Below are 18,086 nucleotides of genomic sequence, written 5' to 3' on the forward strand. Positions count from 1 at the left end.
TGAACCCAGATGACTTGTCTAGAGTTTGAACTGGTCCACTTTCTCCTTGTGCCCTGAGCCTGGGCTTTCCCAGTCGCTCTTCTGAGGGTGATGTCTCAGAGTTTCTGTGCACGTTAGTTCCCCTGTCTGCAAATCCTGATGTAGTTTTGCTTGAGTCGTGTGTCTATGAGCATCTGACAGCTTCTCTGAGACTCAGTTTCTTCTATTCACATGGAAATAGTAGCACCTGCCCAGCTTGTCACTGGGGTTAAATGAGATTAATACATCAACAGCGGCAGGGACACTTCAGAAGTATGGGCGACCCTCCTCTACTGGTACTTAAGGATTTTCTTCTCCATCTCGCCCTGCTCTGCCTGCTGGTTCATGGCAGCTTCCTCTAACTAAGGCAGGTGAGAGCAGGTGAGGGCTGGTTTCTATTGCATGATGCATTTTCACCCCAAATTAATGGCCCCCAATTTAGAGTTCTCTTCCATGGCACAGAGGAAATTTGTAGAAAGTATCCCGGACATTGCAAATCACTAGTATTCCTACCTCCTTGCTTTTCAGAGGCCACCTGTTCTTTCTATTCGTGTCAGGATTAGAACAAGGAATCTTGGCAAAGAGGAGATGTTACTTTTGATTAAACATCTTGAGCCTCATTTCCCACTTTGGAGATGACTCAGCTCCATCTGGGTGAAGGAGAAGGGGAGCAGGAAGTCATTTTTACATGAAATATAAACTCAGATGGTCCTAGAGGTTATTAACTAAAGTGAAGTCTTCACATTGCTTGGATGGCGCCTGGCACCTAGTAGGATCTCAGTGTGTGTTGATTTCTTGTCTTTGGTGTGGCACCTGAAGAAAGTCATAGGGGAAAGGAGAAAGATTGGAGTCCTTGACCTTAGTTCAGATGGCAGCACAGACTCTCATTAGCTGTGTACCCTCAAGCAAGCTGCTTTTCATATCTTGATCCCCAGAGAATTTTCACCTTCAAAACTGGAATAACCACAACTCGGCCTACTTCATGCAGTGGCTATGGAGATTGAATAACTAAATGAAAGTATTCTGTAATGACAAAACAGTCAGTATTAGTTTCCCATCTTTAATTATTGTGGGTAATGATAATACCCACGATAATACCCACTCAAAGAGGTACAAGTATCTCTTTGTCAATTCCCAGTCATGACTCAGAATTTTTTTCTGAATAATATGGTTTTCAGACCCTTTTCCAACCAAGTATCAATCATGTTTGCTTTGGGGAGGCAGAAACTTAGGTGTCTGACATCTTTTATTCGTTACTCCCTAATCCATAAGCAATCCCCCCCTCACTAAGGCACCAAATGGGAGATTAGGACCGCTTTTGAAAAGAAAGAAAAAGCTCTTGGGAAAAAATGCTGATATAGGATGTTTAACCTCAGAGAAGGAGGTGGCTGTTTTTGATTTTTAGGTGCGAAGCAAGTAGAGTTTATTGCTACTTGAGCTTTTAATTGGTTTACTAATATTTTTTATAGCTTCTTGTTTTAATGTTTGCAGGTCCCCAGATGTTGAGGTTTACTGACATCCATGAACCGATTGATAAATGATTTAGTTGAAATAGCAAAACTGGAGGCATTGTATGAATTAGAAATTGTGCCACAGAACCCACTCTGGAATCACTAATTTGTTTAATGCGATCTATGTTCTGCATCTGTTCCTCACCAAGTCACAGGATAAACAAATACCCACTGTTCCCCCAGCCAAGCAGGGGTCGGAGGGCACCCAAGGGACTGGGGCAAGGCCTCTTAAGAGTGTCAGATGGGGGCTGGCTGGCTTGACTGGCTTAGGTCAGCAGAACTGGGCTTCCCTCTCTGGGTCCACTCTGCCATCACTTCCCTGTGAGTCTGATGAGGTTTGTCCACATAGATGGAGGGGAGGATGCATACATGATTCGTACATCACTCCAGAGCAGCTCTGAGGTTTCTGCAAGCAGAGTGACCCTCCTCCACCAGCTGCACTGGTACCCTTCTCATTCCTTCCTGCCTCACAGTTCTCTGTGGAATCTGTGATTTTGTTGAAGCTGATTTCTGTGGCTTTGCTTGCTGTTACTTCTCCTATGGCACAATTAGAGATTTCTTGTAATTTTAAGTGATTTTTTTTATGATATGAAAGAAATATTTATAACAGAAAATTTAGAAAATACATACAAGTTAGAATGAATAAACTAAAAATTGCCAGCAAGTCCATCATCTGGAGATAATCATTGTTTTCTCCCCTTCCAATTATACATGAACATGTATCCATTCTTTCTGAAATTATTTTCCCAGTTAGGTTGTTACATAATATTGATCAGAGTTCACTGTGCCATACAGTAGGTCCTTATTGGTTATCCATTTTAAATATAGCAGTGTGTACATGTAAATCCCAAACTCCCTAATTACCCCTTCCCCTCCCATTCTCCTCAGCAACCATCAGTTTGTTAGAAATAATCATTGTTTATCAATAAATAAATATCCTTCCACACTTTTCTCTGACATATATCTTTATTATTTTTTTTTTTAATAGACACATGTAGACTATATTGCTTGCTAACCTGTTTAATTCACTGGTCTTTTTTGAGCAGTTTTTCTCCATAATAGTGAACAGCCTCTCTTAGACTGCTGTTCAAAGGGGCTTATTCAGACTGACCCTAATAAACAAATATCTGGCTGGGACTGGTTTGCCCCAGTACACTGTGCCCTTGCAGAAGTATGAGACTGGCTACAGCTATGCGTTTCTGTTTGGGTTGCTTCAGTGTCATACCGGCTCCTGACGTATACTACAGAAGCCCATTCCCCTTTGGTTAGCCTATTTAAGGTACCATTCTTAACACGTTCATAAGGGTGACTTATTTTGTTCCTTTTCTTTCTTCCTTCTATCCATCCACCCAACCATGCACCCATCCTGCCAGCCATCTGTCTGTCCTTCTTTCCCTTCCATCCATCCATGCATCCATCCATCCAATGTGTTGAGCACCTAGACTGTGCCAGGCATTGTGTTTGGTACTGAGGAAACAGAGATATATGATGTTGGCCTCGGCCCACCAGGAGGTACCAGTATCCACCCAGAACAAATGTCTGCCCTGAACATGAGATGGCAGTCCCCATCTGATTTCTCCATCGTGAAACTGATCAATTCTAGTAGCTATCAGGTCAGTGACTAGGGATAAAACGGGTAATTCCTGCTTTACAATGAAGGCATCTTGAAGGTAGCACCTCTGTATTGCTTCTTTTCTGTAAACCCCTAGATGCCACCTAGGCGTCTAGCCCCATACACGGTGAGACCACAAGATGAATTGAATACTAGAGCAGACTAATGTGGCAGCAACATTTTTAGAAGCTGTTTCTCACCATATCTAGTATGTATCTCATAAATCAAAGAAGAAAGGATTTTAATTCTTCTTTTTAAAAAAAAAAGTGTCCTTCTTAAGTCTTGGAGAGACAGCGAGTTTATTCTGTTTAGCTTTAAACTGTATTCCCCTCCCTCATGGTATGTTCCAGAGAACCATGGCTTTGTGTAAAAAGGTAAGATTTATTTTTGCCAGTAAAATATAACTCAGAGCATAGCCCAGCAACGGCATACAGCAGGAGGAAGTACCTCACTGGATGCCAGCGGCAGTTACAGTAAAATATTACAAGTGTGAACAGCCCCCACCCCCTGCCCCCCATCAGACAGAGTAGGCTGCGTTTTTTTTTCTCCAGAGAAGTGGGGTTTTTTTGAGGTTTTTTTGTCTGTCTGTTTTTTTATGGTGCCATTTTGACTTCCTAAGACCGCCATAGATTTATAAGGAAATAATTCTTCCAATGGGCCTTAGTGACATCTTAAAGTTTTACATGTGCCATTTATGAAATTGCTAAAACTGTTCCATGCAAACATTTCCATGTCACCAACTTAGGCCCATTTATTACATTTATGCAACTATGCTATATGTGGTTTTTTTAAAGATACCAAAATATTTTTAATAACCCCAACCCTGAGGCAAACCTTGGAGGTTAATTGTAATAACGAATGTAGTCCTTACCCTTGCCGTCCAGAAGGAAACAGACAGTGGCTCCTGGCTGTGTCAGAGTGCTACAGACACCTCTTCCATTAGCATAGAACAGGGGGTTCCTCCACGAGCCCTCTCATCTTCATCTTCCCCTCCCTGTTGTCATCTCTCTCTGTGGTCTGGCCACTCTTTGTTGATTACAGATGTATGGGAACAAGCTGAATCTGGGGTCTGGCTCTATCTACCCAATTTATTGTTAGCTCCATGGCTTTGACTAAGTTATTCTCCTCCTCTGGGCTTATTTTTACACCTGTGAAAGGCTGTAATAACAACACTCATCTCAGGATTTGGGGGAAAATAGAGCTTTGGAAGGGGAGCAAGAGGCAACATAGTAAGAAAAGTACAAGTGTTAGTCACTCAGTCGTGTCCAATTCTTTGTGACCCAATGAACTGTAGCGCATGCCAGGCTCCTTTCTCCATAGGATTCTCCAGGCAAGAATACTGGAGTGGGCAGCTATTCCTTCTCCAGGAGAATCTTCCTGAACTAGGGATCATTCTGTACCCTCTGAGCCACCAGGGTCTCTCACTTTTACTTTCATTGTCTGGGGGGTGGAGGGGGGAAAGTCTCGTTTTGAACTGTGCGTCTAAGTGGAGGTAGTTGCATGTAGAGGTTACAAGCGCAGGTTCTGAGGTCACATTGCCTGGGTGTTGGGCAAGTGTCTTAGTGTGTGCTTTGTGCATCTTCTCTGCACCTCCATCTCCTGTCTGTAAATTTGGGATAATAATAGTAACTACATGTGGGGTTGTTCTGACCATGGTTTAGGTAATTGGTCTGCAGTGCCGTGCACAGTGTTTGGTACATGTATGTTCAATAGATGTAAGTAGTAGCATAATTTTTAACTTTTTTCTGTCTATTGAAAACTCCATATGTAAATCTGATACAAATTTATAATTTTTCTCTGGATACAGAGCTAATACCCACTTTGTGTGTTTTCCTCCTATCTTTCTTTCCTTCCATCCTTCCTTCTTCCCTTCTTTTTTAGCATATTTGTTGTTGTTGTTTAGTTGCTCAGTTGTGTCTGACTCTCTTTGTGACTCCATGGACTCTAGACCACCAAACTCCTCTGTCCATGGGATTTTCCAGTCAAGAATATTGAAGGGGGTTGCCATTTCTTTCTCCAGGGCATCTTCCCAACCCAGGGATCGAACCCATGTCTCCTGAATTGGAAGGCAGATTCTTCACCATGGAGATATCAGGGAAGGAGCCCAAGCATATTTAGACCAACATAGATAGAATTGACGTTGGGTTACTTTATTTAAATAACTACCAGTTCCAAGTTCTATTTAAGTTAGAAATTTATTTCGTATTATGAAATTGTGGCAAGTGTACTTTCTGTCTCACTGAAAAACACCTGAACTGTTTTCCTCAAACTTCCCAAAACAAAGAACTTGGAGGCAAGAATAGAGAGATTTAATAAAGGAAGTTTCTTTTTCCAAATGCAATACAGAAGACCAGGGGCTATTGTGAAACATGGGCAGCCTCCTGCAGCACCCTCTGCCTTGAATTCCGCCTTACCTAAGCATGATTTTATTAAGATGAGGCCATCCAATTTCCTTCTGTTGTTCTTGGGACTCTGCATTTTTGGTAGTTCATTTGCATCTGTCTGCATGTTGAATTCTAGAGGGTGTGATTACTGACAAATAAAATGGGATGAAGTAATCTGGGTATTCTTCCTACATTGATATTCAAATTCAGTATTCAAGGCTCAACATGCCTGAAATACAGATTTTGCTCTGAAATACAATGGATGGCCAACAAATGTTTCTTGATTAAACCAAGAAGGAGAGAAAGGAAAAAGGAGGAGAGGGGAGAGAGAGGAGAGGCAGATAGGGGCATCCAATGTGTAGAGGTAGGTTGGGGTCAGAGAAGTAGGGGAGCAGTGTGATAACCCCCGTGTCCACGCTTCAACAGCACTGTGTGTGGGGGGTCTGATGAGAGCCAGAATGACAAGTCACTGCTCCATCCTGTTTTCCAAAACTTTGCCAAGGGTAGCTGACAAGGACTCTTGGTTATATTCTTCTTGCTTGGCAAATTGTAGATGCCTTGCAAATACTTGCTGAATGAAACATTCCATTAACCTGACTTCCATTAACCTAACTTAATGAATATAGCCATTTCCATCTACAGTGAGTGAAGTGAAATGCTCAGTCGTGTCCAACTCTCTACGACCCCATGGAATTCTCCAGGCCAGAATACTGGAGGGGGTAGCTGTTCCCTTCTCCAGGGATTTTCCCAACCTCTGGGATCGAACCCAGGTCTCCTGCATTGCAGGCGGATTCTTGACCAGCTGAGCCACCAGGGAAGCTGAATGATGTAACCGTAAATGCACTAAATGATATAACTATTTTGAGATGTAAATGGCCCTGACTCGTCGGGAAGGAAAAGTTTGGTGAATTTGGTTCAGTGGATACTCTAGTTCTTAATAGCCATTTGACTTTAACTGTTGGCTGCAAACAGTTAAGATTCTTTTAGCCTCTTTCATAAGATGTGGATCGCTTCTTGGTGCCATGGAGGTCTGCAGGTGTCCCCCTCCCTGGCCGCTGGTTTTGAAATAAGATGTGAAGGTCATGCAGTCTCCACTCCTGTGACTGGGTGCTCTGTCTCCCATGGGTCCTCCAGCTCTCAGATTGCACAGAAAGGCTATGTCTTCCATGGGGTTTGCAAGAACGTGGTCTCTAGATAAATGCTTTATGGAAATAAAACATATGCTCTCAAAAACTCTGGCCCTTGGAGTTTCCTGCCAGTCCTTCATTTGTATCTCAGTCAGTGACAGAATTTTGCCCTTTGTTTGGGAAGAGGCCTAGTGGAAACAGAGGGGCCCTGACCTCTCCATCCATGCCATCATACAGACCAGGATGTTAAAGCTGGAAGGGTCTCCAGCATTCATCCAGGCTCTGCTTCCTACTCATTTATGACCTTGGGTGTCCATGAACTCCCCTGGGCTTCAGTGTCCTCATCTGTAAAGCAGGGATGGTAGTGCTCATTTCCTTAAAGGCCGTGAGGATTGAAGGAGGTTAGTCAGTTTCTTAGCACTGCCTGATGGCCCAGGTGATATTGGTTATTGTTGTCACACATCACATCACCTGGAGGATCTGTCCATGGCCTGAGATGCCCAGACCTACTGAATCAGAATCTCTAGAGGGGAGGGCCCAGTAGTTCATGTTTTTTAAAATTCCCAGAGATAATTTTCCTGTTTAACCAGGAGTGAGAGTACTGATTCTGAAAGAGCTGGATTCATGGGGTCTTCTCTTTGGAGTCGGTGTAGCCGTTATTTGTTGTTGTTGTTCAGTCTCTAGGCCATGTCCGGCTGCTTGTGACCTCATGGACTGTAGCATGCCAGGCTTCCCTGTCCTCCACTATCTCCCGGGGTTTGCTCAAGTTCATGTCCATTGAGTCAGTGGACCTATCTAACCATCTCATCCTCTGCTGCCCCCTTTTCCTTTTGCCTTCAGTGTTTCCCAGCATCAGGCTCTTTTCCAATGAATTGGCTCTTGGCATCAGGTGGCCAAAGTATTGGAGCTTCAGCGTCAGCCCTTCCGATGAATATTCAGGGTTGATTTCCTTTCAGATTGACTGGTTTGGTCTCCTAGCCACTATAGAAGCCAGAGTCAGAATATTTGTTTTGCAACCCTAGCACACCTCCTCCTGCCCCTACCCCAAGCCATTTGCCCTTGACCTTGAGCCACGGACTTAACATCACTAAAAGTCAGTTGATGCAACAAGAGAATAAGGACAATATTAGTATCCCTCATAGGGTCATATAGGGATTAAATGAGATAATATATATCAGTCTTATAAGTACCCCATTAAATAATAAGCACTTTATACATATTAGCTCATTTACTCTTCATAACAACCCTGTGTGGGTAGGTACTATTAGATACCCACATTTTACATATATGGAGACCAAGATATGCGCTTGTGTGCATGCGTGCTCAGTTGTTCAGTCATGTCCAACTGAGACTATGACTGTAGCCCACCAGGCTCCTCTTTCCATGGCATTTTCCAGGCAAGAATACTGGAGCGGGTTGCCATTCCATGGGGTTATTTATGTAACTGCTCTAAGGTCACAGGTCATGACAGTTCAGAACAAGCCATGATGAGCTGTTAAGCGAGCCAGTGGGTTCTACTAAGTGGTCCATGATTGCCTGGTCCAGGAGCAGTTGCTCACCACAAAAGTCGGCACAGAAAATATTCTCCTTAATGATGTTTATCTTACCTGGAGCTTGAGATCAGCTGTGTGTTGCAGAAGGGAAGAGGTTTTCCAAGTCTTTCCAGCTGTCTTGCCTGTGAACATTTACTGTGCGCCAGGGGTGGACAGCAGTAATTCCTACCAGTCTGATGGCAGCAACCCCCGGAAATGTTGGGGTCACAGCAGAGGAGGGAGTTGCCTACCTCAAACCTGTGCTTTTCCGAGGGAGTCGGATTCTGGGAGTTTCTAGCCCTCCATATACTGTCCTCCTTTTTGGAATCATTACAGTTGTCTTCCTGTAAGAACAGAAGGGCCCCAGGCAACACTGGGTACCAGCGATGGTGTCCTCAAGCAGCCATGGCAGCCCTACTCTCCCGTCTTCATAAGCAAGGAAGACGGCCTCCAGGAACCAGGGGGTCCCCAGCGTGCCTGAGGCACGCAGCCCTCTGAGAGCAACAAACCCGCACATTTGCCTGCTGTCTCCTGCCAGCCAGCGGGGCTGAGTGTTCCTGGGCACCCAAGCCTTTTACTTCCCTCTCACCCCTCCCCACTTCTCCTGCCCCCTGGCTCCACACCCTCCTGAATGTTCCTTTCTAAACAGCCACAATCAGGAGCCTGTTCCTGTGCTGGGAAAAAAGAGCAGCATGAAGGCTTTTAAACTTGCTGGGTAATTTAAGGTATTTATCGCTATTTGGAGAGCTTTGCTTGTTTTGAATCCTTTCACCCTCCAGCTTTCAAAAACGGTGCAAGTGTTTTTTTTTTTTTCCTGTAAAGGATGCTTCTGGGTCCTTCCACTGCCCCCCGAGGCTGGAGTCTGAATGCAACCTCCAGACCTGGGTCCATTAGCTGAGGTTTTGTTCATTCTTCAAACAGGCTGGCCATAAACATTCATTAGGCGCCTCCCTGGTCCAGGCCAGGCTCCTGTTTGTAGACTGCTCCCTGATTCCATACAGGATGGTGAGTGTTTACAATACCTACAGCAGCAGCCTTGGAGGTCGGGAGCCCGTCGTGGTCTTTATGTCCAGGTTGACCCTGAGGTCAAGCCATGTTTTGCCAAAGGGCTATGTGACCCCAGGCACAGTTCTCAGCTTCTCAGGAACTTTGATTTTCATATGAAAAATGAGTGTGATAACAGCTCCTACCTTATTGCTTTAGAAGTCAGATGACCTGGGTTCAAATCCCAGCTCTGCCACCTCCTCATGATGTGGTCTTAGCTTCTCTATTATCTGATTTAACTTAGCTTTAAGTTCATAATAACAGGAAGTCCTTAAGAGGGAGTGAGAATTAGAAAGGGCTCGATGAAACCACGGGTGGTTAGATAAAAAGAGGGAAAACACACACACGTACACACACACACCCTGCCGTGGCAAGAGGCGCTTGATAGACCTAACTTACTGCCCCTCCTCCTTACCTCAAACCTGAGCAAGCCAATAGCTGGACAGCAGCAGAGGCTTGCCAAGATAGTGGAAGAGTATGGACTTTCCACCTGGCTTCCTGAAGGTCTTACTGACCTGATAAGAAACAGAAGGAGAAGGGTGTCCTTCCCCCAGTGTACTCTGGTCAGAACAGTCTACCGAAGGTCCTGTGGTCTGCTGAGTCCCTTATGTCTTTGAGATGCTAAGGGAGGTCCTCTCTAGGGGACCCGCAGCAGAGACAGTGCTCAAAACCAAGGCTCAGAATTAATAAGCAACGTCAGCTCTCTGAGACAGAATGGTCCTTCCTTGTTCCTTCCTGTTCCAGTCATGTCCCTCCACAAACTGTTTCTACCCCGCTGGTGTCCCCAAATCAGCCCTCTTCATCTCTCTCTCTCTCCCTCCCGCCTCCCCCCTCCTGCCCTGACTTAATGTTTCTGCTTCTGCCTTGCCAGTTACTTTGATTTTCCATGTGTGGGTTACCTGAAAAAAAAAAAAAAAACAAAAACTGGTTTTCCTGCCCTGCCTTCTGAAAATGATGGGCTACTCAGAAGACCCTAAGACCATGTATGGAGATGAAAAGATGATTGATTACCAGGTTGGAAGATTTGAATTAAAACAGAGGCAACTGGCAAGTCTTATCTTTTCTCCCTAACATGGGATGAGGTAGGTGATCTTTCCTCTTTATCTTCATTACATCTGGTCTATTGTCCCATGTCCCCTCCTCCTGGAAGCCTCCTATGATCTCCACTCCTACTGGATTACTAGTTTTGTGCTGCCAGGACTCAAACCAAGGGATAGGGATGTGGGAGGGACCAGTCAGAGCCAGGCTGCTTGATTGAAAATCTTGACCCTGCAAGTGATTTGCTGTGCCTTGGTTTTCTCCTTTGCAGAATGGAGCCCTTATTTAACCCCTGTTTCATAGGCTGTTCGGAATATTTAGTGAGATGATCCGTATAAAGTACTTAGAATGTCTGGCCACCTCTCATTACTATTACTAGTATCATCACGATGTTCATCATAGAAGCACTTATTGGACTGTAGTCAATGATTCACTTGTCTCCTTCCTTCCTTCAAGGGTCTAGAAGCAAATTAAGAGCCAGAACAGTATCCTATTTAACTCCAGGGAACAATGGTGATGCAGAAAAGGCCACTGTTACAAGCAAGGTGATAATTTACTTTATCAGAAGACTCCTTTACTTCCAGAAAGGCTGCCTTTAACTTATGACTTGATACTTGGATATTTGACATTAAGTTGTTTTTTCCTCTTCTCACTTTCTTTCTGTTACATAAAGTAAGTAGAGTCATTTTGACAGCACAGAGGAAGCCCCTGTGCCCTTTATCGGAGTGTGGCAGCAGGAACACTGAAGCTGGCCAACTGGGCAGTGACTCAGCAATTTTCTCCCCGTAACTGGGGTCACTGCCAGCATCTCTTCTGACTGGGGGACCATGTCATACAATAGTATTTTAATTATCAACAATGGAGGAAATATGCTAAGATTTATGCTCTAATTTGAGATATTTTGATATGATTCAGGGTTTTTGAGCCTTGATGATGAGAATGCCTGAGAATGCCAGGGGCGGTACAAGGGCAGTTGTTTCCAGAAGCATGATGAACAAGGGGCATGCATGGTGCCTATGGGTTCACCGATGTCCATTTGTTTTACATAATGGAATAGAAGCTGCAGGAATAAGGGGGCCATGGGACAGTTTCCAAGGTTGGCTCTAGCACACGGAATGACAGCTTGTAGGAATGACATGTTCCACTCTGCCCTGAGTGGTCCGGCTATCTTATTGCAGGTGTGCATGTGGAGAAAGGCAGGAGGAGCAGCCAGCTCCAGAAAGGGAGAGTAAAGAAGCTGATGCTTTCTGCTTCCTGGCACATTCTACTGAAGTACTGTAATGAATGAGAGACTTGAAAAGAAAATCGCTTTTATGAAATATCATGCAACTTGTGTCCATGATGGATTTTGTGAACAAGTGTTTCTTTCTGGTCGTGCCTCCCTTCTGCAGGAGAAGTTGGCTTCAGATCCTAGTCCCACCTCCAAAAAGACCTGGGAAGGAATAACCTCCCAGTTGAGCAAGACATACCCTGGGATGGGCAGCCCCATACAGGACAGGGAGTGCACACATTACCGGCAGCTCTCCTGGCTGGAAAAATGGTTCTTTCTATTGATTTTGAATCTTCCTCTCGCAGTGGCCAGACAGTGAGCCTCCCCGGGGCTGCCATACCACTCAGGCAGCACCCTGTCCTCCCACTCTGTCCCCCCAGGTACACAGACCTGAATATGAGTCTCAACTGCTGGTGCCAGCTCTTACCTTTCCTGTTGCTTGCCTCAGTCTGCCTTAAACCACCAGAGACCAGCTAGTTTAAAACAACAGAGATGTATTCTGTCCTGGATCTAGGGGCCAGAAAGGCATTCCTTCAGGAGGCTCTTGGGGAGAATTCGTTCTTGGCCTCTCCCGACTGCTGATGGTTCCTGGCTTCCAGGACCTAGGGCTTCATCTCTGTTCAGCCTCCTCTTCTGCCTCTTACAAAGACACTTATTGGATTTAGGGTCCACCCTGATGATTGCCTAATTCCCAGGTGGCTCAGACAGTAAAGACTCCACCTACAATGCTGGAAACCTGGTTTCGATCCCGGGGTTGGAAAGATCCCCTGGAGAAGGGCATGGCAACCAACTCTAGTATTCTTGCCTGGAGAATCCCATGGATAGAGACTTGTGGGCTACAGTCCATGGGATCGCAGAATCAGACACAACTGAGTGACCTAGTAGAACACAAAACTGGTGATCATGGATGGTCTAATTTTAAGACCCTTAACTTAATTTCATCACAAAGACCCCTTTTCCAAATAAAGTATCATTCAGAGGTTCCAGGGATTCAAATGTGGGTATATTAGGGAGGGGGGCACATTCAACCCTTTCTTAATGGAAAGTTACTTATATGAATTAACACTGACTTGAGGAGGTTGCTTGTGTTGAGCCTAAAGCATTTCCCAAGAGCAAACATCTGGTGATGCCTCTTTGCAGATGTGTGTTTGACAGATTACTTAACCTCTTTGGACCTGTATCTTCACCTGTATTATGGGAATAGTAATCATGTGTTGTTGTTCATCACTAAGTCATGTCTGACTTTTTGCAGCCCCATGGATTGCAGCATACCAGGCTTCCCTGTCCTTCACCATCTCCTGGAATTTGATCAAACTCATGTTCACTGAGTCAGTGATGCCGCTCAACCATTTCATACTCTGTTGTCCCCTTCTCCTGCCTTCAATCTTTCCCAGCATCAGGGTCTTTTCTAAGGAGTTGGCTCTTCACATCAGGTGGGCAAAGTACTGGAGCTTCAGCTTCAGTCCTTCCAATGAATATTCAGGGTTTATTTCCTTTAGGATTGACTGGTTTGATCTCCTTGCTGTCCAAGGGACTCTCAAGGGCCTTTTCAAGCACCGCAGTTTGAAAGCATCATAGCCCCTACCCACAGGCTTGTTGTGAGGATTAAACGAATTCACACAAATACAATGCTTCAAGTGCCCTGTGGCACAGAGCAAGCACTGTCTAAATATTAGCCGTTTGTATGGTGATTATCTTCCTGGCATTGTAATCACCCTCGGAACTTACCTGACATACCGAGACTTTCCTAGATCACTCATTTTACACTGAGTGTATTCTTCTAATGTGCTGGCCTCTTACGTCTCTACTTCTTGGAACTTGCTGTGTGACTTTGGACAAGTTCCTTAATCTCTCTGAGTCTGGTAGAACTTTCCCCTTGGCAAAGCTGCTAAGGGATTAAAAGCGGGTCAGTCGTGTGACACGTGGTTTACATCAGTCCACATTGGCTAGACAGCAAGAAGACAGCTTGTGCACAGTTTGTGGCCATGCCATAAACATGGATGGCATCTCCCCTGCCTGTGTCTGCACTGCCCTTTGGAAGTGAGACTCTTCACTCTGGTCTACCCAGCCTGTAGTAATGACTTGCGGTTAGGTTTAGTGAGTTTCCTTCTCTGAGCCTAATTTTTCTGCAGTTTCCAGCACAGGTGAGGCCCTGGGATTGAACCAGGGTCCCCTGCTTTGGGAGCATGGAGTCTTAGCCACTGGACCACCAGGCAAGACCCAGGAGCTAATGTTTCTGTAATATTACTCTTCCTTCACCCTGCCTCTGCCAGGCACTGTCCTGATCACTCTACATTCCATCTTCCCATCCTAGTGGGGAAGGCCCTGTTACAATCCCCATTTAAAAATGACGAAAGAAATGAGGCCCAGAGTTTCAGTAACTGCAGAAAATTCTAGACTTCAGACCCAGGCACTTGAGCAACTGGATTTGATCCCCTCATTTAATGTCTGCAACAATTTCTAGGAGGCCCAGAGTTCCGTAAGTGTTTTATAGAATTGAATATTGAACAGCTTTTCCTATTAACTGAGGAACCTTGGTCTTTGCTAGCAAACTAGAACATCTTCTTTGCCCCCCAGGCTTGAGAGTAGTGCAGATTTTTCTCTTACTGGTTTTCCAGTTGGTTGGAAATTTGTCCCCATGTGACCTTGGATGAATTCCTTAACCTCTCTGAGTCAAGTAGAACTTCACCCTCCCCTCCCCCAGGAAAGCTGCTAAAAGATTAAAAGCAATCCATCGTGTGACACGTGGTTTACAACAATTCATATGAGCTGAACAGTAAGAATGGATGGTTCTTTAATCCCAAATGTTGTGTGACCTACCCAAGCCACATTACCTCTCTGAGCCTTCATTTTCTGAGGTTAGTAACATTTAACACATTAAATATGCTAATGTATAGAAAGTACCAGGCACAATAACAAGTCTCAATATACAGTAACTTGAAAAGGAAAATAAAAAATACTTTGCATTTTTCTCAAGAAAAGTATATTTTTAACTATAGTTTGCTTAGATAAATTTCATACAGATATCTCTTATAATAGCATGTGTTTTTAATGGAGATCACGCTAATGTTATGTATATTGAGCTATTCTGGCCAAATGAAAAGTTTGCAAAGAAATACTTTTAAAATTGAATGAAAAATGAATGGCGATAATCATCATTATGTCTGAAACAGAATCATTTACCATTGAAAAGGATCTAATTAAGAAACGATAATAGACATTAATTACTTTAGCTTCTGGATGAGAGTTGTGAACATTCCCGGGCTGCTTCTGTAACCATGAAGTGTGGTCTCAGATTGCCCCGCATGGATCCTGGCCCTTTTCCATCTGGATAATAAGGGTTTTGGTTCTCCAGTCTTTGTTTTTCTTCTCTTTTTCTCTTAGATATGTAATGTCAATAGGATGCATTACCAACTTCAGGATCCAAAAAGTTGACTGCGACCAGGAGTTATAATAGCAGTAATAATAATAAATAATATAATTCATAAAAATAAATAAGTTCTTTCAGGTTTTTCTGTAACGTCTCACTGAAAAACTCAAACAAACTTTTTAACCACCCCAGTACAAATATAACTGCCATTCTGAGCTGAGCACACGCTCAGTGTCAGATATCCATGTTAGCGACTGAAAAACCACCAGCTCTGACATCAGATTCCTGGTCCTCAGCCCTGTAGTTGACTGAGCAAGCTACTGCTCTGTGCCTCGGCTTCCTTTCCTGTGGAAATGGCATTCATACATTACTCTTCTTATAAGGTTGTCTTGAGGTTTAAATGAAATAGAATGTGTTTAGTAGGTAGCACGCTCTCTGGCAAGCCATAAGCATTTGGTCATATTAATTGCTGTTAATACCTTGAAGAACTTTCTGGTGGAGATGGATGAGGAACTCCGGCTCAGTGAGGCTTGGGGGCTGGCTCAGGGTCACATGTGCTTTAGTTGGTGTGGTTAGGGGACGTGGGCTCAAGCCTAGCTCTGACTCCAGAGGTGGGGCTGATACACTAACCCTATGTCAACCTTGTCGTCATGGGTAGTATTGTCTGCACAAGAGGGAAACTGCTCAGTGATTGCCTTTTTCATATCAGTTTGATTTTTGAGCCATCATCTAGAGACTGGCTTTCACTTTATGGATGATGTATTAGTTTTCTGTTGTTGCTGTACTAAATTATCACAAGTTAGGAACTTGATGCAAATATATTATTGTATTAGCTAAAAAGTTCATTCGAGGTGGTCTGTAACCCGAACAAACTTTTTGGCCAACTAAATATTTTAACTTTCTGAAGGTCAGATGTCTGAAATGGGTGTTATGAGGCTAAAATCAAGTTGTCAGCAAGTCTGAGTTCCTCCTGAAGCATTTGGAAGAGCATCTGACTCTTGCCTTTTCCAGCTTCTCAAAACTGCCTGCATCCCTTGGCTGGTGGCCCCATCATTCCAACCTCTGCTTCCGCGGTCACATCTCCTCTGACGCTGACCCTTCTGTCTGTCTCTTATAAGGACCAGTGTGATTATCCCCTGAATAATTCTGGATATCTTTTTATCTCCAGATCATTAATCACACTGGCAGTCTGTTTTGGCCACATGAGGTCACGCATTCACAGGGCCCAAGATGAAGCCATGACCTCTCTGGGGGCCAGCCTGTTGCCTACCACGAACGGTCCTCCTCATCTTGCCTCGAAGTGGACCCTGTTCTCCTTTCTCGATCTGCTGTGTGGTGTTGGCTTCAGGGCATTGCAGATTTAGTCCTAATCCCCAGCCCCTCTCTTCACTGACATGCGAGCCCAGGCAAGAGTTTCATTTCTTTGTGCCCCATTTTCTCCTTTCTTCATCTGAAAAAAATAAAGACTTCACCCATTTTGCGAGGCTAGTAAGAGCACAAAATGAAGTAATGTGTATAAAATGCCTGGTCCTAATTGGTTCTCAAAAATGGGAGCCTTTATTCTCACGATGATTACTTTCAAATCATTTTTAATGCTCCTGTAACAACAAACAGAGCCCATTGTCTTGGTTTAAAAAAGTGAACAAGGGTTTTAGCATGTAGGTCAAGGGGTCCCTGGTCATGGCCTGCAGAAAAGCAGGAAAAGAAAACCCCAGCACGGTTCCAACTTACCAGAACTGGATTCGGTTTGGAACAAAAGGGTTATTCAGCTGACTGGATCATGGGTGTGAACCAGAAGGGGACAGGGGACAGGGAGTGGGATTAGCTTGGCCAACAGTATTTGACTGAAGACTGCAGATCAAGGCAGTCTTCTGTAACCACGTTTATACTAAAAGAGGCACAGGATATTTTACAACTCCTATCGAGGTCCAAAGACTAAATAGCAACCCTGTTTGATCAGCCTTCCATGGGTTATGTTATGTTTCCAGGAGGAATTGGGCATAAATCTCTCAAGGTGTCTATTTGAAAGTGGGAAGAACCATTGGGAATTTGAGGGGAGTAGAACAGAGAAGGCGAAATGCAAGTCTAGCCTCTCTGAGTTGTCACAGAATTTCAGACATAGGATGCAGCTGCCTTGGGCACCATGTTGCCAAGATGGGTAATTGGAGCCTGCGCAGCAAGGGAAAAGTGAATCTTTGTCTTCTGAGGAACCTTCCATCTCTACTAGCCTCATCTCCTATCACTCTGCCAGCTAACCACATCCTTCAAACTTATTCCCACTGTGAGACTTGGGTGGTGCTCATTCCTCCCTGGGAGCCCACATCCCTATAGACGTCTACATGGTTGGCTCCTTCTTGTCAAGTCTCAGATGAAATATCACCTCTTCCAAGAGACCTTCCATGCTGCAGTCACTCCTGGTTGCATCACCATGTTGTATTGTCTTCACCATCAGCAATGATTTGCTCATTTGTTTGTTTGGTCCCTCTCTCACCAACTCTGAAATAGAATCTCTACAGAAACAGGGACCTTGACTATAACCTACCATTGTCACCCGGTGCTGGAACATTGCCTCCTACACAGAGGGTATTTATGATAATAATCGCTAACACTTATTTTGCGCTGCATCCTCCCTTTCTAAACTAATTCCTTTAATTTCTCTCATCTATTGCACAGGTGAGGAAACTTGAGATACAGTTTGGTAAATTTTGTTGTTCATTGTTCAGTCGCTCAGTTGTGTCTGACTCTTTGCAACCCTGTGGACTGCAGCGTGCCAGGCTTCCTGTCCTTCACCATCTCCCAGAGCTTGCTCAACCTCATGTGCATTGAGTCAGTGATGCCATCCAACCATCTTGTCGGCTCTTGTCCCCTTCTCCTCCTGCCTTCAGTCTTTCCCAGCATCAGGGTCTTTTCTAATGAGTCTGCTCTTCGCATCAGGAGGCCAAAGAACTGGAGCTTCAGCTTCAGCATCCGTCCTTCCAGTGAATATTCAGGACTGATCTCCTTTAGGATGGACTGTTTGGATCTCCTTGCAGTCCAAGGGACTCTCAAGAGTCTTCTCCAGCACCACAGTTGAAAAGCATCAACTCTTCAGTGCTCAGCCTTCTTTATGGTCCAACTCTCACCTCCAAACATGACTACTGGAAAAACCATAGCTTTGACTTTATGGACCTTTGTTGGCAA

The 18,086-nt window shown here is 44.4% G+C and overlaps 1 protein-coding gene across 4 annotated transcripts in view; it reads left to right on the forward strand.

The window, feature by feature from the left end:
- CHST11 (carbohydrate sulfotransferase 11) overlaps positions 1–18,086 on the forward strand; it is a 267,079-nt gene that overhangs the window by 172,988 nt on the left and 76,005 nt on the right. The gene's annotated exons all lie outside the window — the stretch shown is intronic.

Source organism: Ovis aries, chromosome 3, assembly GCF_016772045.2.
Source record: "Ovis aries strain OAR_USU_Benz2616 breed Rambouillet chromosome 3, ARS-UI_Ramb_v3.0, whole genome shotgun sequence".
In the NCBI taxonomy this organism is placed as follows: Eukaryota; Metazoa; Chordata; class Mammalia; order Artiodactyla; family Bovidae; genus Ovis; species Ovis aries.